Raw genomic sequence first — 12,348 nt, forward strand, 5'->3', positions numbered from 1 at the left:
TCCTCGAAGTCATCATCACCGAAAAGGACAGAGGCAAAGTCCGTCGGCCGCATGATGACCCTGTGGTCATTGAATGCAAAGTGGCCAACCATCTGGTTGGTCGAATCTTGATAGACACAGGTAGCTCCTCTGACCTCATCAGCCTCAAATGCTTGAATAATCTCAAGTACAAGCCGAATAGCATGATAGAGGTTTCCCAAACCCTTGTAGGGTTTGTGGGAGGACTTGTACACCCAGTCGGACGGATAGACTTGCCCATCCGCCTGGGACAGAAGGGAAACGGTCGTCATATGACCATCCGTTTCCTCGTGGTTGAAGAGCTCACTGCCTACAACCTCATCTTTGGCCGACCCACTCTGAACGAGTGTAAGGCCGTCATCATTCCTGCCCTCATACTTGTCAAGTATGAAAGGGATGATGGCACAGTCGGTTCCCTTAACGGGGACCAAAAGACGGCTCGGAAGTGTTACCTCTCGGACGTTAAGCCCGCGGTCGCAGCAACCGTTCGGGGCAAACAAACAATCGACCTTGATGATGTCAAGGAAGATCAGGCAGCCCAACCAGCTGAGAAAAAGAGAACGATTGATCAACTGGTGGTGGTCAAAAAAGAAAAGCAATAGCAATCACTGACCGGGGAACGGTTAGATGACCTCCGTCCTGACCACATTGATATCTCTCTGGACGACACTCGGCCAGTGCGGACTGTTAAGGTAGGGACGGTTGCATTTGCTAAGATAGGTGACAGCCTGCACCAGCTTCTGAAAGAATTCAAAGACATCTTTCCCTTTGAAGTGGAAGAGATGCCTGGCATCAGCCCGGATCTCGCTGTCCACAAACTCGCCGTGGATCCCAAAAACAAGCCCATTCGACAAAAGAAAAGAAACCACGGCGAGGAAAGAATTCAGGCAGCAGCAGCCGAAGTTAAAAAGCTGCTGGACGCCAAGTTCATTCGGCCATGTAATTTCCCCGAGTGGGTGGCTAACGTTGTGTTAGTAAGGAAGCCGAATGGAACTTGGCGGATGTGTGTTGACTACACCGACCTGAACAGAGCATGTCCGAAGGATAGTTATCCCCTGCCAAAGATCGACAGTCAGGTCGACTCAACAGCCGGACATGCCCTGATGAGTTTTATGGACTCCTTTTCAGGCTTTCATCAGATCCCCCTATGGAAAAAAGATCAAGAAAAGACGACATTTGTCACTGATCAGGGGTTGTTATGTTATACTGTGATGCCGTTTGGTTTGAAGAATGCTCCTGCGACTTTCCAACGAATGATTAATACAGTCTTCATTAATCAAATTGGGAAGAATGTAGAAGCATGCATTGATGACATGATAGTCAAATCCAAACAACAAGCGGATCACCTTGCTGATCTCCGAGAAACATTCGCCACACTCAGGCAGCACAAGGTCATGCTAAATCCAAAAAAGTGTGTCTTTGGTGTTGAGTTTGGGAAGGTTCTTGGATTCCTGATTGACCAAAGGGGAATAGAGGCCAACCCTGAGAAAATACAGGCGGTCATTAACATGCAGTCGCCGCGCACTGTGAAAGAAGTACAAAAACTAACAGGTTGTCTAGCGGCCCTGGGGAGATTCCTCAGTTGGTCAGGCGACAAATGTCTCTACTTCTTCCAGGCAATCAGGAAGAAGACCAATTTTGAATGGCGAGATGATGCAGAGGCGACCTTTCAAAAGTTAAAAACTCATCTGCACTCTTTGCCGAGGCTTGTTAGCCCTCTGCCCAAAGAGAAGCTCTTCATGTACTTGGCCGTCTCCGATCATGCCCTCAGCACCGTCCTCTTAGCTGAAAGAGACGGCACCCAGCTCCCGGTCTATTTCATCAGCCATGTTCTCAGGAACGCTGAGCTTCGGTACCCCATGGTTGAAAAATTAGGTCTCGCTCTTTACATGGACATCAAGAAGGTGAAACCTTATTTCTTGGTACATGCGGTAGTACAGTGGTCTACACTGACCAACCGATCAAGCGGCCTCTGACAACTTTGGAGTCTTCTGGACGAATGCTCAAATGGGCGATTGAAATGCAAGGATTGGAAATCACTTACGAACCAAGGAAAGCAATAAAGGGGCAAGCATTCGCCGAATTTATTGTGGAAATGATAAGGCCGGTTGCTCCGGAAGATACTAGTCAGGTTTGGAAAGTGTATGTGGACGGGAGCTCCACTGCAAACGGTTGTGGTGCAGGAATTATCTGTCAGTCTCTTGAAGGAGACAAATATGAATATGCACTACGGCTCAAGTTCCAGGTCTCTAACATTGAGGTCGAGTATGAAGCCCTGCTTGCTAGCATTCGGTACTGTAAGGCAGCAGGGGCAAAGAAAATTGACGCCTGCTCGGATTCACAACTGGTTGTACTCCAAGTCAATGGGACGTACGAGGACACTCATCCGGCCATGATTATATAATTGCAGGCGGTCAAGGATGAAGTAGGGACACTTGAAGAATTCAATCTAAGTCAAGTGCCCAGGTCTTCAAACAATCAAGCGGACGCTCTGTCCAAGCTGGCATCATCCGCCTCTTGTGAAATGCCTCGGTCAGTCTTCTGGGAGGTCATGGAAAAAAGAAGTATATCTGAGGAAGACCCCATTAGAATTCTTGACCGAAGCTCAACCTGGATGGACATCATCCGGGCTTATCTTGCAGACGGCACGCTCCCTGACTCACCATTGACTTGGAGTTGTTCTGAAAAAACGAGCGGCTAACTTCGAGTTGCGGCAAGGAGAACTCTTCAGGGCTGGTTTTTAGAAACCCCTGTTGAAGTGTGTTACCCCTGAAAAGGGTATGGAAGTCCTCGAAGAGTTGCATTCGGGATTCTGCGCCTCCCATATAGGCGGCAGATCCCTCGCTGCCAAGGCCAGGCGGCTTTACTTCTGGCCAACTCTGGAGTCGGATGCAGTGGAAATGGTGAAAAAATGTGACAAGTGTCAAAAATTTGGCAAACTCATCCATCGTCTGGCTACAGACCTGACGGCCACCCAATACCCTTTGCCAAATGGGGCATGGACATTCTAGGGTCATATGCAGCTGCACCAGGCGGCAAGCGCTACATACTGGTGGCTGTGGATTACTTTACCAAGTGGGTAGAAGCGGAGGCGGTCAAAAACATCAAGACAAAAGATGTCATTTCCTTCATCTGGAGGAACATAATCACTCGTTTCGGGGTGCCCATGTCTATCGTTTTTGACAATGATCCTCAATTTGAAACACCTCAACTCAAGACTTGGCTGGGAGACCAAGGAGTCTCAAGCTTCTTTGCATCAGTCGGACGACCTCAAGCAAACGGCCAGGTCGAAGCCTTCAACAAGTTAATCTCAGACGGGATTAAGAAGAAAATTGAACGGGCTGGTGGCCTTTGGGCGGATGAATTACCAAACGTCATCTGGTCCATCAGAACGACTACTAAAGGGGCGACTGGAGAAACCCCATTCCTTATGGTGTATGGAGCAGAAGCTGTCCTGCCCATTGAGCACTATGAGCCGACTCTTCGAATCATGTTGTATGATAAAGAGGCGAACTGGGAGGCCATGCGCCTTGTAATACCCCGTATTTTTATAAGTATTTTATTTAAAGTATGTATTTTATAAAATATTTAAATAGTTATAATCATTTTAATTAAAGCATTTTAATTAATATTATTATAAAAGGAAAGTTTATTTAATTATTTTTATTTAAAAGATGGGGTTTTAATTTAAGAAAGTTTAATTTTTAACAAGTTTTATTTGGGAAGGGATTAGGAAAACTAAAAGAGGAAAGTTTTGGGTAGAAGGGTTGGTAGAGAAGGGGTATAAATATCCCACTTATGAGGCAAAATCAACTTTGCCTAGAGTGGAGAAAACCCAAGGTAAACTATCCCCTTTTCTCCTTACTTTTCTTTCTTTTTTTTCCTCTTCCCCTTCCCCTATGCTCGGTCGGCCACCATCACGACCACCACACGTGGCCGGACCATCACCGTACACCACCGCGCGCCACCAGCAGGCGGCAGCAGCCCATCCACGCCGTGGTGGCTACTGCCGTGAGTAGCTCTCGAAAAAAAAAAACTTAATCTTTCTTTCTCTATTTTAATCTATGCTTAGATCTAATTATAAATTATGAGTTTTTGGATTAATTTTGATATTTGAATGATGTAATTATATTAATAAATTTTCAGATTTAGTAAGCCCCAATTTTTGAAACCCTAGGTTATTGATTTATGAAATTATGAAAGTATATGATGTATTAATGTTTAGATCTTCAATTTAAGTACTTTAAGACTAAATTTCAGCAAGTTTTAATTAGAAAAATAGTGCAGGAATTTTATGTAGAACCCTAAATATTATGTTTTTAAAGGAAATTTAAATTACCCATTAAGGGGGACTTAATTATGGTGTTCTAAATATAATTTCAGCTTATTCTAATTAATTTATGAAGGGTTTTAAAATAGTATATATTGCTGGAATTTGTGGCAAAATGCTTAACTTGTCAGAAAGTGAAAATAGAACACAAAAGGCCTCAAGGGACTGTACAGTCATTAGAAATCCCAAGCCGGAAGTGGGACTGCATTTCAATGGACTTTGTGACCTGCCTTCCTAAATCCAAGAGCGACAATGATACCATTTGGGTAGTGGTGGATAGGCTAACAAAATCAGCAGTGTTTATACCAATGAAGGAAACTTGGAAAATGGAACAACTTGCAAAAGCTTACATCAAGCACGTTGTGAGATTACATGGGGTTCCAAAAGATATCGTATTTGATAGAGATTCCATATTTCTCTCAAAATTTTGGAAAAGTGTGCAAGAAAACTTTGGTACAACACTTAAAATGAGTACAGCCTTCACCCTGCCACAGATGGGTAAACCGAAAGAACCATTCAAACCTTGGAAGATATGTTGAGAGCTTGCGTTATAGATTTCCAGGGAGGATGGGAGGATAGCTTGGATCTAATTGAATTCTCTTATAACAATAGTTATCATGCAAGCATTGGAATGGCTCCATTTGAGGCCTTGTATGGGAGAAAGTGTCGTAGCCCAATTTGTTGGAACGACATTAGTGAAACTATAGTTCTTGGGCCTCAAATGATTGAAGACACAGTCAAACAAGTAAGGGAAATTCAAGCTAAAATCCAGGCAGCTCAAGATCGCCAAAAGAGTTATGCAGACTTAAAGCGAAGAGAAGAAGAATTTGAAATAGGCGATAAGGTATTGCTAAAGGTGTCACCAATGAAAGGAGTTATGAGATTTGGGAAGAAAGGAAAACTCAGTCCAAAATACATCGGTCCATATGAAATACTGCAAAGAATGGGCAAGGTAGCTTATAGGTTAGCTTTACCTATGGAGCTTAGTAAAGTACATGACGTATTCCATGTGTCCCAATTGAGAAGGTACATCCCTGATAAATCCCATGTGCTACAACCCGAAACCATCGAGATAGATCAAAGTTTAACCTATGAAGAGAGACCTGTTAAGATTCTTGACAGCAAAGTGCGTAGTACACGCAACAAGAATGTTAAGATTGTAAAAGTACTTTGGTCTAACCAAGAATATGAGGAAGCCACTTGGGAGGCAGAGGATGAAATGAAAAAGAAATACCCAGAGTTGTTTCAGGTATGTAGAGTTACGGGGGCGTAACTCGTTTTCTTTAAGGGGGGTAGAATGCGGTAGAATTTCGCGCTTTTTCCCCAGATTTCAGTCATTTTTGGTGCTCTTTGCACGAATTTAAACAAGTATTTCAAGTATTTATGCTCTCAAGAGACATAAAACAGTAAAAGGGTGACAAAAAGTACAGCAATATTATACATAATTAAGAAAAAGGTTTCAATTTCGTTCCCCAAGTTTCGGGACGAAACTTTTTTTAAGGGGGGTAGACTGTAATACCCCGTATTTTTATACGTATTTTATTTAAAGTATGTATTTTATAAAATATTTAAATAGTTATAATCATTTTAATTAAAGCATTTTAATTAATATTATTATAAAAGGAAAGTTTATTTAATTATTTTTATTTTAAAAGATGGGGTTTTAATTTAAGAAAGTTTAATTTTTAACAAGTTTTATTTGGGAAGGGATTAGGAAAACTAAAAGAGGAAAGTTTAGGGTAGAAGGGTTGGTAGAGAAGGAGTATAAATATCCCACTTATGAGGCAAAATCAACTTTGCCCAGTGAAAACCCAAGGTAAACTCTCCCCTTTTCTCCTTACTTTTCTTTCTTTTTTTTTCCTCTTCCCCTTCCCCTATGCTCGGCCGGCCACCATCACCACCACCACATGTGGCAGGACCACCACCGCACGCCACCAGCACACGGCCAGAAGCCGCGACGGCAGGCGGCAGCAGCCCAGCTACGCCGTGGTGGCTGCTGCCGTGAGTAGCTCTCGAAAAAAAAAACCTTAATCTTTCTTTCTCTATTTTAATCTATGCTTAGGTCTAATTATAAATTATGAGTGTTTGGATTAATTTTGATATTTGAATGATGTAATTATATTAATAAATTTTCAGATTTAGTTCTTAATTAAAAAGCCCCAATTTTTGAAACCCTAGGTTATTGATTTATGAAATTATGAAAGTATATGATGTATTAATGTTTAGATCTTCAAATTAAGTACTTTAAGACTAAATTTCACCAAGTTTTAATTAGAAAAATAGTGCAGGAATTTTATGTAGAACCCTAAATATTACTCCCTCCATCCCAGAATGATAGTCACTTTTGCCATTTTTAGTGACCCAAAATGTTAGTCACATTTGCTTTTTTCAAGTACCATTAATATTATTTTTTTATCAAAATTCTCTAACTTTTGTAAAAATATTTGTGCAAATTTAACTTTCCCATGTAAATTTTACTTTCCCATGTACTTTAATTACTTTATCTCTCTACTTTTTTGCATACCCAATGTAAATTTACTTTTTCGATTTACTTTCTTTAATTCTCCTTAATTCCCGTGATTTTTCTTCAAAAGTGACTATCATTTGGGGACGGAGGGAGTATGTTTTTAAAGGAAATTTAAATTACCCATTAAGGGGGACTTAATTATGGTGTTCTAAATATAATTTCAGCTTATTCTAATTAATTTATGAAGGGTTTTAAAATAGTATATATTGCTGGAAATTTGTTTAGAGTGAACTTTAATACACTATTATAATTTTAATGTGTAGGAGACTTTGAAGTGAGCAATTTTTACTAGTCGTGGCGATTTTAAGATCATATTCAAGGTACGTTCGCGTACTTAGCATATTTGATGATGTAGAATCATGCTAGGTTTGGTTTCAATCAATTACAAGTAGTATCATGCTAAGGTTTATGTATTAAATTGTGAATTATTAGTATTGGTGAATGAACTATGAAGCATGAATTTATTTGTGATGATCTATGGATTGGAAATTATATTTTTCTCATGAGTATATGGACTACATATTTATTTATGGTATGTTAGAGAGCATATTTAATTAAACTAATTATTTAATTATGTTTAGAGTATTGAAAAGGAATTTTATTATAGTCCATATCATTTTTATTGATGCATTAAGCATGAGGAAGGAGCTATATAAGTGTCTATGTACACAAGGAGTAAATGGTATGTTGGTGCCTTTGTGCACTTAAGGTGTTTTAACACCGAGGGATAGGATTGCTGGCGCTTTATGCGTTTAAGGTGTCTTTGACACTGAGGTAGATTTAAAAAAGGTTCAACATTAAATTATATGTGGTCACTAATTATTCAAGAATTAAATTGGAATGTTTGTTTGATTGAATCATTATTGTTGATTGAATTTATTATGCTTTGGGAGTCATCACCAAGTTTAATAATCTGTAAATAACATAAAGTGAAAGAGATTACGCACCAAAACTCTTGGAACGTATATACCTTGAGTATGAACAATGGGGGGAGTTATGGGGTTTTATATTTAACCATAACTTCTAATGGAGTACAGGACGCTGTATATTCCTTTTTATTATTATGCGCTGGAATTCCGCCACCAATGTGTGGCATAGGTATGCTGGCACGGTTAGCTCCCGTGTCAGTGAACCTCAACTTATTGAGGTAGGTTTAGTTGGAAACCCGTTCGATGCGTAATCAACACTAAATGAATTATTTAGTGTCAAGTGAAAGAGTCTTGTTGTTTGTTGTGTGTGCTTGTAAACAGGTGCAATGAGGTAAGTATGTGTGATGCTAGGAGTTGCATATTAGTGTATTTAAATACGCTTATGTACTCAGCTTTGCTGATTGTGTGTGTTGTTTGTGTCTGGCTATGTCTTTATCTTGGCCCTACGATGATCCATTTTAATGGAGAGTAGTGGGGGCAAGTAGGGATACTCTTTTCAGGTAGTGAGGCATGTTCATGATGGGGCATGAGTGAAGAGAGAATTATGCTAGTTTCCACTAGGATGTGTAATAATTATGCTTTGGATGTTTTGTTTTATTATTTGTTGGACTAACACTATTATTTGATTGATCGGTTTTTGAATAAGGGCCCTAGGTGGTTCCAAGTTGTAACGGATTTTATTTAACTTGGTTTTGTTGATTTTCAACTTTACTTTTGTTAATTCGGTTTTTAAATTGTATCATTACTTAGTTTTGGCTTTCAAGTCTTCCGCTGCGTATCTTTGATTGTTGCCTTAGCCGTTTTCACGGTGATGGTAATGTCTTAGATATTCCTAAAACGTATTTTCAAGAGGGGAAAGTGTATTTTAAAGGAAAGGAATTTCTAGGGTGTTACACGCCTAGCATTGGATTCACTTCCAGAGAGCAGGGGCAATGCTGCCTTGCGCCATGAGATATACCGTCTGAGAATGACTCGGGCTTACAACAAAAGAGTACACAAGCGTCCTCTCAAAGTGGAGGACTTTGTGCTACGGAAAATGGAGGTAGTCGGTAGGGCAAATGAGCAGGGAAAGCTAACCCCAAATTGGGAAGGCCCCTACCGAATCTATGAGGAAGTAAGAGACGACACCTACCGCCTGGAAGACCCAGACGGCAGGCAGCTGCCTAGAACTTGGAATGTAGACAACTTGAAAAAGTACTACTTCTAAGTACGAATGTAAATACCTCAATTTTGTTATCTCAAGTTTTGTTAATGAGAATATGCCTTCATTTTCCAACTTTTCTTTTTATTTAAAGTTTCTTAGCGTCGCCTGTACAAAATATAGACAGCCAATATGTTTGGAAAGCGTCTGTTCCAACAACAGATGCCCCAATCCTTCTGAAGGAGCCGATTGTTTTATCAGTCGTTCCTATGAAATTCATTAAGTTGATATCAACACTTAACGAATATTTACTTAATCATTTAAGAGGCCTAAGGTCAGATAAAATCATGATGAGGCCCATGGCCGGATATTAATAAACAAAAAGAGACCGAATGGTCACAGTCTGCTCCAACATGAGTATGACCGTCTACTCCAACATGAGTCAGATAACCGGCGACGTCCATTTGGGCGAATTCGTCGAGGAGATGCATCTCCCATTTGGGTGGCACATTGCTCTACGAATATAACAAGCGGCCCTACCGAATGCTAAGGCAGCATTCGCAGTCGTTTGTTTTAATCGAAAGTGAAATCTAAAAGGCTTTAATTTTTTAACTGTTCTAGCACAATTCGAAAATGGTCACTGTTTAATAAGTAGAGGCTAAACGAGGCATTAAGCCGGATGCGCCTGTTTTTGCCCAGGGGCAAAGCAGGCGGAACATTCTTGTTAATATACGAGTTAAGTTAACTACTTAGCACCTATTGAGGCTTTTGGCCGGATGACGCCTGATCTTTGCCTTTGGGGCAAGACCGGCGGACAATTCTTTTTAAAGAAAATTGGCTAAGTTATAAAGTTAGCATTTTATCTCAAAGAGGCCTATGGCCGGATGCGCCTGTTTTTGCTCATGGGGCAAAACAGGCGGAGGTTTTTCCCTTAGCAAATTAGCTAAGTTAGAAATTTGAGTTTAGTTCAAGCTAATGGCCGACTGAAAACTTTTATTTTCCAATTTTAGATGGACGCCTGCCGCGTGGTTTGGGGCAATCACTATAGTGATTGATTGACTTAGAAACCATGAATACTCTTCTAAGTATCAATAATTTCTAAGTCAATCAATCCAATAAACCGAAACCACTCGACATCCGTCCAGGGGCAAGAACATTCGCATGGTATACATGTTATAATACTTAGCCAAAAACATGCAAAAAATTCAAAGGACAATAATATTGATATATAGCTTCAGCCAAATGGCTGAATGATTCAAATTAAAAAGACCAATCGCCATCAGACGACTGGTTGAAATTGTTATCTGGCAGAGCCTGAGAAATTGTCAAATCACCCGACCCCTAGGTCGGTAAAGATACATAAATACTCGGCACACATGCCGGAAAAGCAAGTACTTGGCCATTCGACCGCAGAAAAAGAAAAAATAAAAAGCTTAAGTGATCAGGGGAGAGTTTCTTCATTGGCAGCCGACCTGTTTTCCTTCGGCTGCTCTTCTTCATTTTTCTCTCGTCCCTCCGCTTGATCTTCCTCCTCACCACCAGAGGACGAATCCTCAGAAGAGTCGGACCCAGAGCCTTCCTCGGCCTCAGCAGCAGCCTTAGCTGCATTCTCAGCCTCTTCAAGAAGGCGAGCGTCGAAAGCTTTGCTGGCTTCATTAAACTTGGATTTCCAAGTCTGATAGTCCGATTCGGGCTGCACAGCCGCCCAAGTGTCCCGCATGATGGAGTCATAATCACTCATCATCTGCTTAACAAGAGCTTCTCTCTCTTGCTCAGCAACGGACTCAAACTTGGCCTTCAGCTGGTGATCCTGGTTGGTCAGGCGCTGCTCCAGGCGGCCCACCCTCTGCTTGGCTCTTTCGGCCTCTTCCTTGGCATCTTGAAGAGGCTCGAGCTTCTCCTTAAGAGTTTTGACCTCTTTTTTAAGGGAAGTGATGTGTAGGCGCGCCGAGTCCAGGTCCTTCTTCACCTGCAGGCTGGCTTCCGCTTGCGAATACATCATATCAAGCGTCAGAAATTCATCCTGAGCAATATCAAATTGAGCTCTATCCAAGGCAGACTCGGCCTGAGCCTTAGCGGCTGTTACCTTTTTGGACTTGTCCTTGAGGGATTGCCTGAGCCCTTGGACGAGCAGCATGGCCTGCAAAAAGAGCCGAATGGTTAAAACCAGGCGGATAAAGATTTGAGCAAAAAAAAAAAAAAAAGAATTGCTTAAGTGGAAACTCATACCTCGTAGAGGTTCCCCAAGATGCCATCCAAGTGATGGGAAAGAGAACGGTAGGTCGTTGGGCTACCACCCCACCCAATCAAACAAAATTTGTAACTCAACTAACCCCTATAAAGTGTAGAGGTAAGTCAAGGTCGAACCCAAAGGAATGGAGGTTGAATGCACGATGCCTAAGTTAAGCTATTCCGAAATCTAGTAGGGGTTTATGGTAGAAACTAGAGCTAAGCTAGGCGATGCAAAAGGCTAGTACTAATTGAATGCTAAGGCACTAGGGGAATGGATCCACATGCATCAACAATGAAGTTCAATCAACTTGGGGAATTTACCAATCAAGTCAAGCAATGTGAGGGAAAACCGAAATTGCAACCAAGAGAGTACATCAAGCTATTCTCCTAGAGGTCTAATTAGCGTCAACTACATCAAACACTAGCTAGGAAACATCACAAGATATCTCAATCGAGTAAATGTAAGCCACAAATCAATGGTCCGTATCAATGTGAACTCACAATGCAATCTAGTGTGAATAACAAGGGTGATCAAGCCTAATCAAGCACACACATGCACAAAATCAATCAACCAATTTAATCACATTATCAACCCAATCAATTTCCCCTAAATTAATCTCAATTCATCATCAATTCATGCTTCACCACTACCCTAGCAAATAAACTACTCACAATCCATGAAGAAAATCAAAATCAAAGCTAAACTAATCATCATTCCCAAATTCATCAATTGAAACCAACAAATTCAATCAAAATCAATCAAACTATCAATGAACTAAATCAAACAACAATACTAATGAAATCAAACGAACATTAAATTGCATTAAAGACTAAGAATCCTTACAAACTTGATAGAAATCAAATCAAATGTAGCAATCTTCAATCATCAATCATCAAACCCACATTTTCTCTCTCTAAAATCTAATCTAATCTAATTCTCTAATTGTCTAATTGTTTCTCTCTCTACCCAAAAATGGGTATTTATAAATACAAGAGTAAAAGAAAATAAAAGGGAAAAGAAAAGAAAATAAAATAAAATAAAAGGAAAAGAAAAGAAAAGAAAAATAAAATGAGAAAAGAAAATGGAAAAGAAATATAAAAGAAATAAAAAGAAAAATAAATAGCAAAGAAATAAAGAGGCGGTTTTGCTGCTCCAATCAAAGGGAATTGA

This window comes from Chenopodium album, chromosome 22 (assembly GCF_948465745.1).
Source record: "Chenopodium album chromosome 22, dcCheAlbu1.1, whole genome shotgun sequence".
Taxonomy (NCBI): Eukaryota; Viridiplantae; Streptophyta; class Magnoliopsida; order Caryophyllales; family Amaranthaceae; genus Chenopodium; species Chenopodium album.